This window comes from Xyrauchen texanus, chromosome 23 (assembly GCF_025860055.1).
Source record: "Xyrauchen texanus isolate HMW12.3.18 chromosome 23, RBS_HiC_50CHRs, whole genome shotgun sequence".
In the NCBI taxonomy this organism is placed as follows: Eukaryota; Metazoa; Chordata; class Actinopteri; order Cypriniformes; family Catostomidae; genus Xyrauchen; species Xyrauchen texanus.
The window spans coordinates 10328656-10345225 of record NC_068298.1 but is presented as its reverse complement, the minus strand read 5'-3'; the positions used below and the strand labels follow the sequence as shown (position 1 = coordinate 10345225).

Sequence of the window (16570 nt, the reverse complement as noted above, 5' to 3'; positions counted from 1 at the left end):
CTGGAAACTCAAGAAGATGTCTAGAGGTTTAAGAACACATCTTATTCAAATAAACATTTTGCAGAGGTTCTATTGGATGCCAAAGGGAGGAGGGGAATTTTATTCACGCCCTGTGGTTATGTCCAAAAGTTCAATATTTTAGGAGAGAGGTGCATGACTATATATCTGAGGTATCACAAACCCAGTTTGACTTCTGTCCCAGTTTGTATTTTCTCTGTGATCCTCAGGCTTTAAGTAACCTAAGAAAATATAAATCTCAATGGATCCAGTGCTGTATCATGCTGGGCAGACAAATCATTTTGAGAGGCTTGAAATCGCCTGGAAAACTGTCTACTTATGAGTGGTTTTCAGAACTAGTATGGGGGGCAGCTTTCGAGAGACTCTCCTTTAGTATGCATGGGAGGATAGAGAATTATTTCTATAAGTGTGGAAAACACCTGGATTCTTTTTATATTTATAATGAATGTAATTGTGACAGGGCAGAGGGCGGAGGGCGGGGCCGGGTCGTGATTTTACACACCCGGTACCTTATCAGGCTAATCAAGCCTCCGAGAGGGAGGCTTTCTCACCCACACCTATTATATCACTTCTGAAGACATGGATTTAACCAGTAGAGTCTTATAGATTACTTTTGTACTGCCTTTATGTCCTTTTTGGACCTTCTGAGTTCAGGTCACCATTCACTTGAAATATTAATCTAAAAACTTTGTGTTCAGAAGAAGAAAGTCATACACATCTGGGATGGCATGAGAGTAATAAATGATGAGAACATTTTCATTTTTGGGTGAAATATTCTTTTAAGGTATTACCCGTTGTCATAAACATCCAGTTAGTGAGAAAGATTTTACGCCAGAAACCATTCTGATAGATTCAGCAAGCAAATCATTAAAACTTTATTTTTTACCAAAACATTTTTTTTTTACTGTTTCGACCGGCGTTTTGACCAATTCATTTCAAAGAATCTGCTCATTAGAGTTATTTGTTCATGAATCGGACTACACTGTTCAAGTTGCATTTGTTTTTGCATGCAGCTGGTGAAGACAATGCAACAGAAAGAAGAGTTGTCTATTTATTATTATTTGTTCATCTGGATTATTTCATGCTATCTCATTACATTAAATTAAGACTCTTTCTTTGAGTTAAATTCATTGAATCATTTTCTTTCACCGTTGGCTGGAGATTTAGCAGTGCAGACATGTTTTTATTTCTTCACATTTTCTTGTTGTTTAATGCCATATCAGTCCCAAAGGCTATTTTCATGGCCAGAACAAGGTGGAATCAGTCAAAGAAGAAAGCAAATAAATAAAAGGATAAAGATACAAGATAAATGCACTGTGCAGGAAACACTAGTGTATCAGTTTAATCTCAATCAGGCTCAATACTGAACATTTCAGTGCCATTAATCTTTCAAACCCTAGTGTTTAGAAGACAAGACCATTATTTCCACTGAATCAGAACACACTGAAAATCTGCTGCTCCGTCTTCCAATCCACCTTTATTCCATTACAGAGATAAATAATATCTATCCATTCCAAAGGGGGTCTGTTTTTCATCCCGACTTCACAATTAAGAAGGTCAGCGGTTCTTTTCAATGTTTCAAGTGAGTCTTTTCACAGGAATAAAGTGAATACAGATCAAGTGGGGCTTCCAAACAAACCCTCCTTTGGTTAATCCAGGCAGCATAGCAGCTGCCGATTGACAGGTAAAATGATCAATAGGCGAGCAGAGGCCCAGCAGCAACCCAACAGCCCCTGTGGTTTTCCAGGCCGAGAGCTGCTGCCAGGGACCAAGGCCATTGTTACTCTCAGGAGGTAAACTCTGGGCTGTTTCACACAGAATGCTTAAACAAGGGATTGCTTTTGTTTACGTCAAGATCTTGTGTCGGCTATGACGACTCCTGTCTTGCTGGCAGCAGTCCAGGTAGCTGATGCAAATTTCCAGCAGGAGGAGAGGGAGATAGAATCATGAGAGAGAGACGAGACAATCAATGACGCACCAACTCTATTGCATTTATAATGACTAGGCATTAAATTATACATTATATCTCTTTAGAAATAGTCATAAAAATGCTTTTAAACTGTTTTCTTTTTAAAAAGATTTGGCAGGAACCTTGCAGCACTAGGTCTGACAACTCTCAGAATTGTTGTTAAAAGGGTTTTTTTGTGCCACCACAATGTGGAGGAGATAGATAATGAGTCGTTTTTGCAGCTTGGTTTACAAAAATGCTCTTTTTGCAGAGAGGAGGAAGGTTTGAGTTCTGAAACTTACAGTATTTTTGTGCTGTTTAAAAGATCAAAGACAATTTGATTCCTCATGTCTTTAAAAGGATAATTCACCCAAAAATGTAAATTCTCTCATCATTTACTCACCCTCATGTCATCCCAGATGTGTATGACTTTTTCTTCTGCAGAACACAAATTTAGATTTTTAGAAGAATATCTCAACCGTGTAGGTCCTCACAATGCAAGTCAATGGGTGCCAAAATGTTGACTCCCCAAAAAGGTAGCATTAAAGTAATCCATAAGACTCCAGTGGTTTAATTAATATCTTCAGAAGTGATATGATAGGTGTGAGTGAGAAACAGATCAATATTTATGTCCTTTTTTATTATAAATTCTTCTCCCTGCCCAGTGGGGGGTGATATGCATGAAGAACGTGAATCACCAAAAAAACAAGAAGAAGAATGTGAAAGTTAAAGTGGAGATTGACTGAGCAGGGAGAATTTATAGTAAAAAGAACTTAAATATGGATCTGTTTCTCACCCACACCTATCAAATCACTTCTGAAGACATGGATTTAACCACTGGTGTCATATGGATTACTTTTATGCTGATTTATGTAATTTTTTCAGAGCATAAACATTTTGGCACCCATTCACTTATATTGTATGTACCAAAACAGCTGAAATTCTTCTAAAACTCTTTGAGTTCAGCAGATGAAAGAAAGTCATACACCTCTGGGATGGCAAAGGGGTGAGTAAATGATGAGAACATTTTCATTTTTGGTCAAACTATACCTTTAAATCTGTCATATTCTGAAAACACAATAGGTCAAATTTATGGGCCATGTGGTGTTACTAGCATCTATTTGAAAAATAGTAAATGTTAGTAGCTCTTTTATGAGGTGTCATAATTTGTCATTTCTGTTTGCTAAAGTCTATGGTATTTGTTCTTTACTGTATTTGTATTGTTTAGTGCCATATATGCTATTTTAATGGCAGGAACAAGATGGAATCAATCCATCAATAAAGAAAGCAAATTAATAAAAGTTTAAAATGAATAAAAGAATAAACATTTAAAGATTATCTTTCTTTTTCTCCTCAAAATTGTGACTCTGAGGAAATTGACATTTTTGTTTGTTAATATATATGGTCATTAGAGGCATAACTCATCCCAAAATGAAAATACTGTCATAATTTACTCACACTCATGTCAAAAACCCAAATAGCTTTTCCTTGGAATGGTGCACAAAAAGAGATCTCAGTCAGTATGTCAGTCACCATTCACTTTCATCTTTTGTCCTTACAATGAAAATACATGGTGGCAGAAGCTATCGTTTCATATATCTCCTTTTGTTTTCCATGGAAGAAACAAAGTTATCTGGGTTTTGAACAACAAAGTAAATGATAACAGAATTAAACATTTTTGGTTGCCTGTTGAGTGGGGCTTGAGGGAAACAATGATCATACAAGAAACAATACTGAATGGTATAACCATTTAAATGAGTTATTATGTGTACACACAACATTTGAAAAGCTTTCTTTTTTGACTACATTGTGAAGTTAACACATCATAATAAGCTGTCATTTATTGGCTAAGAAGTTTAAAAAAAAACAAATCTGACCTATGAAATAAATACATCTCTGTAACATGAACGGCAGGCAGCAGATGTAGGTCATTTCAATCTACCTGACAAACTGTCAAAATTGCCCCGATTCTCAGAGTGTAGCCTATAATTTTTATGACTGCAAAACACTCAAGGCTTTAGAACAGTACTGGGCCCCCCACATAGGGTCGGCTTTTAGCATCTATTATCCAACATGCACCTTTCCAGGGCAGATGTCACTTAGGGTGCTGAGGTGGAGGAGGAAGTTGTTGTCAGGGAATGAAGCCTCAGCATTGGGAACACAGTTGTGGTTACCTTGACAACACATGAAATTACATTACATCTTAACTTTTTGTACAGCAAGGAGACAGACATTGTTTGTTAATAGGAAGACTTGGAATAGGCTATAGTGCATGAGTCTTATGGATTAATTTATGCATGTTTTTGAAGCTTGAAAGCTTTCACAATGATTATAATTTCATGCTTCTCCTTTTGTGTCCCACAGAAAAAAGACAGACATGTTGGTTTGAAACCGCAATTACATACAGAACAGCGTTCCGGCACCTTCGATTCCAAAAAAGAAGAAAACAATGGTTTGTCAATCCATCCCTTTTATTGTATTCTCCGATGTGGTTATTGTTTGATCCATTTGACACATTTAGTCTCTATGTAGTGAGTGTACTTGTTAAAAAATATATAGGCCTAGCAATTCTACAGTGGAATTTACTATAGTGAAAATGCTTCTTCACGCAGCAGTGACGAATTTTAAACTCTTATAATGTAATGCAAATATTTTCATTACCTATTATATTATCAGAATAACAATTTGAGTAAAAAGTAGTCGTGCAGAAGGTGTTTGATTCCCCCATTAAGAACAATGTGCATTTACTTTTAAATCGTAACATTAGAAATACATTTAGCCGGTTTTATAAGATGACAGGCAAGAAGGTAACTTGTCCCAGCTGTCATCTGATTTTTATTAAATTCATAAAATACATGTGATATCGTTCTTAATTTTTTTTTTGTCATCTACTAAACCACATTTTCCATGTAATTATGTATTTTCACAATTAAGTTGAATAATGACATAGGCCCCACAGAAATAATGATAAAAAAAAAAAACTGAATCCCAGTCAAATCGATTCATCTGAAAGAAAAAAATTCTATGAATTACATACCAAACATGCCTATTAATAAATCCATATTTAGAGACCCATGTATTTTATTAAAACTTTATTATAATGTAAACAATGTAAAACAGTAAAAAAGTAAGGCAAGCAGCTGCAAAGCATTTTTGAGTTTACTCCACTTCAGACAAATTAGTTTTACCAACTTAATTCAAGTTGGATCTTAAGTTGCATGAACTTAATACAAAAACAGTTTAGCAAACTCAAAAATATCAATTAACATTAAATTCTACAAACTTGAATTTTTAAGTATAGATGTCCATAATTATCAATATTCTTGAAAATAATATAATACAAAATATTTTAAGCCCCACCAAGAGACCAAATAGTTGGTCTAATTTAACTTTATAAATAAATAGACTTCATTAAAGTGAACACTAATTACCCTGATGGTGACTTTAAACAAAACACAACTTTTAACAGCAAAACATAATTAAAAACACATAAAGAGCAAACAAATCTATTAATTCAAAACAGATTATTTACAAATTATTTATATTTTATATTTATATGACCTTAAGTAGGCACAATTTGAGCAAACACACATAAATAAATTCAAGAGCAGGGGATTGTGGGTAGTGTCTTTAGCCAAAATGCTTCTCCAGTGGGCATTTTCAGTAGCAGGTGCAACAATGTGAAGTTCATAGTGCTCAGCCTTACAAGTTTCCCCCAGATTTTGACCCATGAATTTTCAAGACCTTTCCATGACTTTAACAAATGTATAACCTCATTAAATATATGAGTCAAAATCAAAGATTTAAATTCCTGACTTTCCATGGTAGAGCCTGGCTTTATAGATTTACAACAGTAACATTTATACTTCCATTTCACAGAGGTGCGCAACGTTTCAAATGGGGGTGTTGGAGGGTCGGTGATCAAGCTGATCATGTTTAAAAGCCTGTATGTTCTACCTTCACCGCCAAACTTGATATTGTATGTGCGCACTGTTTAACAAATGTAAGTTGTGGTGGAGCGGTGGTGGTGTAGTGGTCTAAAGTACTAAACTGTTAATCAGAAGGTTGCTGGTTTGATCCCCCACAGTCACCACCATTGTGTCCCTGTAATAAGTGCACTGTAAGTCGCTTTGGATAAAAGCGTCTACAAAATGCATAAATGTAAATTGCTCTGACTTAAATGGCATAAAAGTTAACTTCATTGATTGTTTTAAGTAAACTAAACTTTTTCGACATTAGATAGTTCAATTAACTTTTAAAATTTAGCGTATCTTACAAAATTGAAGTTAGATTTTTTTACAATGTATTAATTTAATTTTATTTATTTATTTATTTAAAATTCCAGGCCAAATTACCCACTGTTTTTTGACAAACACCATGGTCGTGTGGTAATTTAATTACCATCTGAATTCACATCTCTGAATTTATAATCCAAAAGCCGTTTTGGAAAACCTTTTTGACCACTAAGTGCCGTAGGTTTTCGCTGCACGTGGTAACAGCTCTGGCGGTAATGGACAGTTGTGAAGGTTGGAGGATTGTGTAACAGAAATCTTTAAATTAATTAACAATAATAAAATGACGTTTTGACGGGAACTCTTACGTAGACGAGAAAGAAAAACGAGGAGCCAGATCACGTAAACTTTTGAAATGATTCATTATTATGGCAGCAATGTAGTAAGATTGTAATATATCACATTTTAATAACATTTACTAAATGCATTTATACATAGGTCTTGCATGACTACTCGTTTATATGGGTCGAGTAGTCCCGGGTTAATGACCGTATTTAAAAGGTTTAATTTCCACCCCACTTTTTAAAATGGTAAATGGTCTGCACTTATATAGCGCCTTTTTAACCTTAATGGTATTCAAAGCGCTTTACACTGTGACTCATTCTCCCATTCACACACATATTCATACACCAATGGTGGCAGAGCTGCCATGCAAGGTGCTCGCCTGACATTGGGAGCAACTTGGCGTTCAGTGTCTTGCCCAAGGACACTTTGGCATGTGGAGTTGTGTGGGCCAGGATTCGACCCACCAACCCTGCGATTGGTGGCCGACCCGCTCTACACCTGAGCCACAGCCGCCCCCAAAAACAGACAGATAATTCCAAACGGTGTCCATTTTATTTATAGATAAAACATAAGAAAAACGTTTTTTCCAATAGCTCCTCAAATTTCATTTTAACTAACTTTACTGTTCTTGATATGTGCGGCTTCTATATCTCCTTGCGTGCGCTTAGGAGAGAGTGCAAGCGGCGCAACTGAGGTGATGTGGGTGACGAAACCTGCGTACCCACATTGACAGATTTATTTGGCTGCGTTGATAAACAGACTTGTCCCTACATTTTCTTGATTCGTTTAATTGCTCTTCACAAGAATTTTGGCTTGCTCCGTATGTGAAATTGTACACTGTAAATGTCCGCAGTGCTTTGCAGTGTGATTCCCTCTTGCTTTAAAAAATGTTATCGTCAATTTAGCATAATGCCAAACATATATAAACGCAAACACAAAAGAAACAGTTTGTGGATTGATGAATTTTCCATATAACAAGCGCAATCATGTGATCGACAAAATGTCTCGCTCGTCCCCATGATTTAATTGTCATCCGAGTTTTATCACAGAGGAGCCATGAAAATGTACTTTTACATACGTCACCCTGAGAAAAAATTGCCGCCCGGATAGGGCTTAAGACATGCACATCCACGTCAAAAAGCTCAAGTGATCGTGAATGTAAATAACAAATAGGCAAATCGTCAAAGGGTTTGCATATTATCTCACTAACTCAAATGAACAGCATAACAAAACTAATCAAAATGACATACTCCCAATATTTATCAGTCATTGTAATCTAATACAAACCAATGCACCTACAACAAAACACCTCAACGCTGGCATACAACTCAATTAAATGATGAACAGTGCACTTTAACTAATCCAACTATTAGAAACTAATTTGCTTTTAAAACTTACCAATGAAGTTCACGCAGGTCTGCAGTCAAGAGCGGTAACTTCCGATGCTCATGTCAACAGACATCATATATACATTTACATTTATTCATTTGGCAGACGCTTTTATCCAAAGCGACTTACAAAAGAGGAAGAACATCAGCGAATCATCTTAGGGAAACAGTGGTACAAAAAGTGCCATATTACAAAGTTTCACTATCATCAAAATAGTATACAAAACAGAATTAAGTGCAACAAGAAATGTAAATAATTATTATTTTTTTTTTTTTAGTGACCGGTTAAGTGTTTTTGGAAAAGATGTGTTTTTAGCCGTTTTTTGAAGACAGAGAGTGAGTTAGCTTCCCGGATTGAGTTGGGAAGGTCATTCCACCACCGTGGTATGATGAAACTGAAAGTCCGGGAAAGTGTTTTGGTACCTCTTTGTTTTGGTAAGACAAGGCGACGTTCCTTAGCCAACCACAGGCTTCTGGTGGGAACGTAACTCTGCATAAATGATTTTAGGTATGCTGGAGCAGACCCAGTGACTGTTTTATATGCCAGCATCAGGGCCTTGAATTTAATACGTGCATGAACCGGCAGCCAGTGGAGAGAGACAAAGAGTGGTGTAACATGTGCTCTCTTAGGTTCATTAAAGACCAGACGTGCTGCTGCATTCTGGATCATTTGGAGAGGTCTAATAGCACATGCAGGAAGGCCTGCAATGAGAGCTTACAGTAGTCCAGTCTAGCTATGACAAGGGACTGAACGAGCAGTTGTGTGGCATGTACAGAGAGGAAGGGTCTTATCTTCCTGACATTGTAGACTGTAAATCTACATGATCTTGCAGTTTTTTAAATGTGGTCTGTGAAATTTAACTCATCATCAATGGTTACCCCTAGATTTCTGACCGTTATGGAAGGCGAAACTGTAGTTGGACCCAGTTGCACGGTGATGTTGTGTTCAACAGCCGGGTTGGCTGGAAAGACAAGGAGTTCGGTCTTGGCAGGGTTGAGTTGAAGGTGGTGTTCCTTCATCCAGGCTGAGATGTCTGCCAGACAGGCAGCGATTCGAGCGGTCACTGTGGTGTCGTTGGGCTGGAAAGACAAGTGGAGTTGCGTGTCATCAGCATAGCAGTGGTAAGAGAAACCACGTGACTGGATGATGGGTCCCAGTGATGTTGTGTATATGGAGAAGAGAAGTGGCCCAAGCACTGATCCCTGAGGTACCCCAGTAAGTAACTGGTATGGCATGGATACTTCCCCTCTCCATGCTACCTCAAAGGACCTTTCTGAGAGATAAGAGTTGAACCAGTCAAGCACAGTTCCAGTGATACCAAGTTTAGAGAGGGTGGAGAGAAGGATCTGATGGTTGACTGTGTCAAAGGCTGCAGAAAGGTCCAGCAGAATCAGAATGGATGATCTGGATTCAGCTTTCGCCTGTCTCAGCGACTCAATGACAGACAGTAGGGCAGTCTCAGTGGAGTGTCCACTTTTGAAGCCTGACTGATTGTCATCCAGCAGCTTGTTCTGTGAGAGATAGGCGGAGAGCTGATATATAGGATCAAAGATTTTAATTGGCTCAGGGGCAAAGGTATACCAGCCCCTCAGGCCATCGTTAAATGCTCGTTGCACATGGGCATGACGTTCTCCAGATCTCTGTTGATTATCATTGAGGATGAAGGGTTAGCCCCACATGTAGCAAATGAGAACGATTAAATGGCTTTTACACAACACCTTAATAATAATAGAATTTCTCAAAAGAATATAGACTTTTTTCTTGTTTAACGGACATAAAACACGTGCAATTTGCAGAAAATATATTATTTCTTAAAATACATTTACGATGATGCCATGCAATTTGCACAACAGCGCCACCTGGAGTTCACGAGTTTGGATTCCAGGGTGTGTTGAGTGACTCCAGCCAAGTCTCCATAAGCAACCAAATTGGCCCGATTGCTAGGGGGGATTGCTACAGTCACATGGGGTAACCTCCTCATGGTCCCTATAATGTGGTTCGCTCTCGTTGGGGCGCGTGGTGAATTGTGCATTGACACTGTGGTGGATGCCATGAAGCCTCCACACACGTTATGTCTCCACGGTAACGCACTCAACAAGCCACGTGATAAGATAGGGGAGAGAAGAAAAAAAACAACAACTAAAAAAGAGGTGCGGCTGCTCATTTGGCTTGATAGTCGAAAAATTTGAAGCATATTTTTTGTAGTTTCGTGCTGCAATAGTTACTGCATTATGGCTTTGTAGGGCAGTACTCCTTTCAGGTGACCTGTGATACGTTCCACCACTCAGAATCAAATACTGTGTGAAATTAAAATAGCACAGCTGTAAAAACTAAAGCATATGCTAATGTGAACAAAGACAATTCTCACAGGATCTTTGTAGCAGGAAAAGACCCGAGCCCTTGCAGTTGAGGAAATCACCGGTTTCTGTAAAAGAAAATAACATGATCTATGAAACCCTTCATCTTTCTGATTTATTTCCCAGTTCTGCACAAAACAGTAATATTTTTCACAGATCTACAGCTGTCTAAGTGGTAAAATGTGTCTCTGTTTCATTTGCGGTTGAGAAAGCGAGTGTCAAAAAGTATATATGGATTAAGTCTGTTCAGTGTGTGTGTAAACTATAAACAGGTGGAAGTATAAAAGGAAAAATGACCTTTGTCTATGTCCTTGTAGAGCTGGTCAATAAAAGAATCCAGTTGCTCCCTCTGCTGGCCAGGAAGCTCCAGTGCATCACATGCATGCACCCACTGACTAAGAGAACTACATAGAGGCTAATCATTTTAAAATCAATTAAGGCAAGGCAGCACAATAAGAGTGATACATTTGTAAGTAGGCTTAGGTTTTAGGCTTTGGTTGTGTAAATGAAAAGCTAATGTTACGACACAGCACACGTCTTGTTTTCTATCAGCTGTGTATCACAATCACCAAAAATTACAACAACGTCTTGGCAGTTTAAAGGTGGTTATGGATGGTTAAATAATTGCAAGAAAGAGAAAAAAATCACAACTGCAACCTAGTGTCATAGAAATATATACTATATACTACTATAACTCAATTTTTGCAAAAGGACTTTTACATGCCACGTTCTACATTTGGGTGCAGTTGTGAAATGAACACTAGAGGCACTACAACAAATGTGTTTCATTCACTTTCATACAAATCATGAGAACAATGGCTGATTTTGACTTTATAAAGAATTATTTTTCACTCTATTACTCACACACTGCTATATGATATTAAAACACTTTTACTCTAATGTATCATTTGAAAAATTATACATTTAAACATTTGTATTACAGAGCCACCTACTATACACTTATTCCAATGAGATTAGTTTGTGCGGTAGCTCACCTGTTGAGTGTTGGACATGGAACTTTAAAAACTGCGGTTTCAGCCCAGACAATCACACAAATTGATATGCAAGACAAAAGTGTCATACAAGCAACACAAAATGATGAGTCTTTTTAGAATACCATTGGTTAGGTTTAGGTGTTGGTTTAGTGTAAGGATGTATATTTTGTGTCTACCTCTCATTTGCTTTTAGGTCACTATTGGTTAGGTTAAAGTAAAACTTTTGGTTGTGGAAGTAAGTTTTACTGATTAAAACCTCCAACGAACATTCCTCTTTAAAACCTACTGGTTTACAACACCATTTCACTCACTTTTGATGCCCCTTGCAGGACATTTCACTGGGAAATGGCAGCAAAACATGTAACAAACTACATAATTTCTTTTTGCAAAATGTTACCATGATAACGTAATTTTCATGAGATCTGCCTGCACAATTCAGTAGGCAAATAAATGCAGGAAACAGGACCAATCACAATTCAGAATGCAAATATATATAAAACACTATAATCAAGTCATCATTGTCTGTTACATTTTGAATGACAAACATTCTAACCATATAAGTCAACTGAAGACAAACTTTTCTATTTTTTTTTTATTACATTTTACCTAAATTATTGTATGAAGATTACAAAAATAATTTTATACACCGTAAACAAAGTTTAAAAATGATCAACAAAATGTTTGAATGGTAGTTAAGTCTTTACATTATGCGGTTTGGGCTGAATAAATTGCAGAATTGTGTGTAGAAGAATAAAACTAGAATGCTTGAGAAATATATATATACAGTATATAGAAGACATTGCTGCCTTGTGACCATTGTATTAAGCAACCCTTTTACATCTTTAAAAAAACAGGTAAATTAAAGTGATGTTGCATATATGTCGAATCTTACCTGGTACCAATTCCCTGACCATTGGTCCCAATAATTGTAAAGAGAGAGCGAAATCCCTCTGGAGTGAACCACTACAGCACAGAACAAATTAACTTTACATACAGCATATCTACACTATGGCTTATTTTAATTCCATGCCTTCTGTGGTTCTACTATGTTCTTCCAGCATTACACTTGGTGAAGAATTGTGATACTCATTTGAAGATCATTGGCATTGGATGATTACTGTGCAAACTTGGAATAGTTCCCACAAAAATTTACTCACCCTCATGCCATCCCAGATATGTATGACTTACTTTCTTCAGCTGAACAAAAAATAAGGTTTTTATAAGAATTTCTCAGCTCTGTAGGTCCATATAATGCAAGTAAACAGGGTCCAAAATTTTGAAGCTCAAAAAAGCACATAAAGGCAGCATAAAAGTAATTGATAATACTCCAATTGTTTGATCCATATGCCATATGATAGGTGAGAAATAGACAATGTTTAAGTCCTTTTTTACTATAAATCTCCACTATCGAACAGCCCTCCCAAGCACTTTTCTATAGATTACTTTTTTTTTTTTTTTTGCCGATTCACATTATCCATACAAATTACACCTACTGGGTAGGGAGGATAATTTATAGAAAATAAAGTTTCTCACTCACACTTGTCATATCTCTTCTGAAGACACGGATTAAACCACTGGAGTTGTATGGATTATTTTTGTATTTATGGATCTTTGTGCTTTTTTGAGCTTCAAAGTTTTGCTGGTTGACTTGCATTATATTAACCTACAGTATATTAACCTACAGTACTGAGATATTCTTCTAAAAAATCTTGTGTTCTGCAGAAGAAAGAAAGTCCTACACATATGGGATGCATGAGGGTGAGTAAATGATGAGAGAATTTTCATTTTTGGGGGAACTATTTGTTTAAAAATATAACAAAGATATTAGTTCTCCTAGTGTCAGCCTTGACAATGAATAATACACACTTTTGATGGGTGGGTGGATGGATGGATGGAAGTCTGACCTGACTCAGACGATTATCGTACAGAGCTGTGGTAAACAGATTATGCAGCAAGGTCAGCTGTCCCTGAAAATAACTAAACATTGTGTTATTGGGCATTTTTAATGAATAATGTTTAGAGCATGGCATATTGATTCACATCATTAAATCACTAATTTGCCACCTGTGTGCAAATTCCAACAAGTTTCCATATTTAAAATCAAGTCTTCATCCCTATAGTTCCACCGTGCTGATGAGGCAGCACATAGAATAACATTGAGTCACTTTAAAATGTACATATAAATGAGGGATGGAAGACGCTCCTTTGGCATTAAAGGGAAAGATTATAAAGGGTTAGTTCACCCAAAAATGAAAATTATCCAATAATTTACTCACCCTCAAGCCATCCAAGTTGTATATTACTTTCTTCTTTCAGCCAAACACAATCAGAGTAATATTATAAAATATCCTGGTTCTTCCAAGCTTTATAATGGTAGTGAATGGTACCTTAGATTTTGAAGCCCAAAAAAGCACATCCATCCATCAAAAAAGTAATCCATACAGCTCCAGGGGGTTAATAAAGGTCTTGTGAAGCAAAGCGATGTATTTCTGTAAGAAAAATATACATATTTATAACTTTATAAACTATAATTACTGGTGTTCGTCACTTCTCACCGGAGCTTACGCTACATCTACGTCATACGCCATAACTCGACTCACTTGTGAACGCGTGGACGGCCTTTACCGGTAGCCAGTGATTATAGTTTAGAAAGTTATAAATATGGATATTTTTATTACAAAAATGCATCCCTTCACATCAGAAGGCATTTATTAACCCCCTGGAGCCGCTTGGATTACTTATTTGACGGATGGATGTGCTCTTTTGGGCTTCAAAATCTAAGGTACCATTCACTCCCATTATAAATCTTGGAAGAGCCAGGATATTTTTTAATATAACTCTGATTATGTTTGGCTGAAAGAAAAAAGTCATATATACCTAGGATGGCTTGATGGCTTGGGATTATTTTCATTTTTGGGTGAACTAACCCTTAAACTTTCTATTTACCTGAAACTTCTATCCCAATAATTTATGAACTATCTCCTCCTATTCATTTCCTGTACGAATACAAAAGTTAGAGAACAATGATTGTTAGCATTGATACACAAATAAGTCATGTGATGGAAAGCTTATTTATGTAAACAATTATGTAAACAGATGAGATATAAGAAACAATGACCTGCTTGATTGTGGCCACCATCCTAGCCATTAGCATGATACTGGAGGTTTCTGGAGGATGGTAAAATCTCCTAAACATTATGCAAAAACAGATTTTAAAATCAACTGAAATGCAAGAGCAGAGTCATATAATTCAAGGTAATTGTGCTAAAGAATGCATTTCCGTCAACAGCCTACATAGCAAAGCTTTACCATTACTGATAAAGCAATGGAATTCAAAATGTCGTTAATGTCCTGCATAATACTTTCAGTACATGAGAGAATATCTAGATACTCAAGACGCCTCACCTCCAAGCGTCCTGCAGCTTATTGATTGGATGATCTGGGTCATCATGGGAGGGGCCGAGACACAGGAGCCTGTGGTACTGCTCCCACGCAGCTTGTCGGCACTCAGTACTACAATACATCAACTGAAGGTGGCGAAAAATAAAGTCAAATTAGAGAGGAGTCACATACAGGAGCAGAGGCAGTCAGTTTGTCCATCTAGATACTTTTGCTATAAAAAGGACACAATTAGGGTTTACTTTAGAGCAACTGAATTGCTGTTATAACCAAATAATAAAGCAATGACTGTGATGTTAATATATGTAGATCTTAATGATCTATATTAACAAATCTCAGCATACTGATGAGAACATCCCTGATACTGTGGACAGGCATGGTGTCGGTCAGGTCGCACTTTACACTGCTCAGGATGGGCCACACAAAAACAAAATTGCACTTCTGAAAGATCATCTTTTTTGCAGTATCATTGGTATCATAAATATACGACACTGTCATGCACATAACCTTTGAAATGTAAAGGATATTATAACAATTTAATTCAATTGACAGATGTTTACTGGGGAATTGAATCTTAAAGTCTAATGTATGGTTACGATCACACTACCACTAGACCAACCTGCATATGTATTATTCACAAAAAATATTTTCTTAAACTTATAAAACTTTTAATAAATGTAAGTAATTTAAGAGTATATGCCCCTTACTGACACATTTCAGCCTATGATGCATTATTATTGCAAATTAAAGACTTCAACATGCGATTTACAGCTCTGACAAATTTAATCGCTAGTTCTCATTCAAACGAATGTCCCATGTTAACATTGGCAAACACCCTGTGAAACCATTAAAATCGCTCTTAAAATGGTGTAAATTTTATTAGAACAGAAGATAAACAAAGCAGGTTAATAATTATACCAAAAATGTTTAATGTGCAAAATGTATTTTCTTTACACATTGACTATTCACATTGAACGAATCTGCTGAAAAGGCAAGTCAAATTATTCACATCCCCAGTTAACTGAAACCCCTGTACTTTAGTACAGCGTATAAATGTGATGTGGTAGTGTAGGCGTTCTCCTAATTCAGAAATTGCATAGGTCACAGATCATGAGCATTAAAAGTGTATGAAGATAACCCACATCACTAACGGTTGAACGGTTTTCTTTTTTGCTGTTAATAGAAACAGATGTTGAAATTGAATATCAATTTGTCAAAGTAGATTCATTCAAAATCACACGCTAAAATAAATCATTTATAAATTATTTTTATTTAGCTAAAATAAAATGAATTCTTGGAATACTTAAAGATCTGTGTTCACAGAAGTTTCGAGCGATATACCTGTTCTAAGAGAATTTCAACTGAAATCTGCAGTTAAACATTCGTTCTTACTAACTTGTTTCCACTGCTATTCTAAGAAACAAACTGACAAGGTGTTCATACTCATTTTTAATTTAAAAAAGAAAAGAAAGAAAAAAATATCAAATGTTGAAAGCAAGCAGAAGAAGACAAGACTTCAGCTTTTGGACATCTCAGGACATCATCTATACAGGATCTCCCACACCATCACCTTTTGTATGACTGGAATGTCACACAACATAGAAAGACAACAAACATGTACAGACAAACTTTGATGATGACTTTTTAACAAAAAATGATACACTTTTGACGGTTTAGCAGTGAGACAGGAATAGAGATCTTTCCATCTTGTTACTATACTTCATGTTAGTCTTAAGTTTAGAGGGAGTTAGATACCAGAGTGTTAGTGGATAGATATGGTTACTGAAAGTGAGAAAAATAGACAGACCAACTGATAGACCAATGTTGACAGACAGATAGATACTCTAATCTCAATAGCAAAAATAATTATGTTAAAAATCAGGTTTT

At 36.5% G+C, this 16570-nt stretch overlaps 1 pseudogene; it reads right to left on the bottom strand.

Annotated features, from left to right (window-relative positions):
• Positions 1–1863: 1863 nt before the first annotated feature.
• On the bottom strand, positions 1864–14927 carry LOC127663275 (histone-lysine N-trimethyltransferase SMYD5-like; annotated as a pseudogene).
• Positions 14928–16570: the final 1643 nt, after the last annotated feature.